Source organism: Pseudophryne corroboree, chromosome 4, assembly GCF_028390025.1.
Source record: "Pseudophryne corroboree isolate aPseCor3 chromosome 4, aPseCor3.hap2, whole genome shotgun sequence".
Classification (NCBI taxonomy): Eukaryota; Metazoa; Chordata; class Amphibia; order Anura; family Myobatrachidae; genus Pseudophryne; species Pseudophryne corroboree.
Window position 1 is genome coordinate 328,441,982 of NC_086447.1, and position 1,646 is coordinate 328,443,627.

The window sequence follows — 1,646 nt, forward strand, 5'->3', positions numbered from 1 at the left end:
ATATTCACTTATCAGTTAATGAATATTTGTGATAATATGCATTTATTTACTCCCATGTGACCGCCGTGTCATATATTTTGCTTATATGTTGTATATTTGAATTTTTCCCTCATATATTTAAGTGACTATATACATACAACTAACCCTAGTGATCACTGTATCTTATGCTGATTTATCAGCTGTTTGCACATAATCCTTTTCAGTTTGTAACTTGTTACAAATTATATACATTTTCCACTCCTTACATATAGTAGTCACCTGGCATATATTTGGAGTGACCAAAGAAAGGAGTCCAATAATTGCGGTCATACTTCACTGGAGATGCCCAATCTCTTCTGAACTTGGAAGCTAAGCAGTGAAAGGCTGGGTCAGTACGAGGAAGGGAGACCTCCTTTGAACACCCTGGTACTGCAATAAATTGGCTCTTGGACACAGTGGCACTCAGTTGTATGTCATCCAATATTGGGACTCATATGACCAATGATTTTATTCTCTGCATCTACAAAAATCCGTAATGGATACTAATCGCAGAATGAATGATGGTCACTTATTTCATGAGATATATCACATAAAATTATGGTGACAAAAGTATCACAGAAATTTGCTCCTGGCGATTTGCTAATCGTGAGTATTGGAGATCACGAATAATTTATTAATATTCTCGCTAAGCTACTATTAATTTCATAGGTAGTCACTCCCTGAATTTGATTTTTGTTAATTATCATTGTTTCTATTTAATAATTCATAAATTACACTAATAACCTCTGAATTAGAGTGCTCCCACAAAAGAGTCTTTTCCAAAACTCTCCTTTTGGCTTTCTTTGTACTGCATGTAATGTCACAGAATCTCTTCTTGCAGGTGTTGTCCATCCTGCACAACACCTTTTTAGCATTGACCTCTGTGACGACCTTCTGCCAGATGGTGTTCTTTTTGCAAGTCAACACCTTGGCAGTCTCATGGCCAAAGAGCTGGCGGTGGTGTTTCATCACCTCATGCACCAGTGCCATATTTTCTGCAAATGCAAACTGAGCTTTGCGGCGCATACTGGTCTTGGTGCACTGCAGGGGTATGTCATCACTGCCCTCATCAGATGACTGGGGTGCCTTAACTGTCACCTCATCCACCTCCCCCACCTCACTAACCTCAATCAATGACATAATACCAACAACACTTAACATGTAATATTAAAGGACAGAAAAACACACTCCTCCATTCCAACCACACAAACAGCATATACCACAGAGACACACACACACACACACACACACACACACACACACACACACACACACACACACACACAATGACAATAGACTTTAAAAAAAAGTGACACTGACAGAAAATATGACAAAGTATTAAGGAACAAGAGAAGAAAAAAAGCCCAAACAACTTTCAAACACAATACAGAACTCAGGAATCACAAATAGAACAGACCAACTCACCAACTCCACAAACCACAACCTCTACACATGCCTCTAACTAAACACATGAGGTTCAGATGGTTTGGGGTGCATTTATATGCCTGTGGCATGACACTCCCATGTATGACACTTTCAATCAATCACGCATGGTCTGAAGGAACTTCCATGATCGGCCATATTTCTCGGATTGCGGCCGCACTTGGAAAATACAAAACCAAACATAT

General features: G+C 39.2%; 1 pseudogene; it reads left to right on the forward strand.

Moving 5' to 3' along the window:
- Positions 1-297: 297 nt before the first annotated feature.
- LOC134913733 (5S ribosomal RNA) lies at positions 298-417 on the forward strand (annotated as a pseudogene).
- The last annotated feature ends 1,229 nt before the right edge of the window (positions 418-1,646 follow it).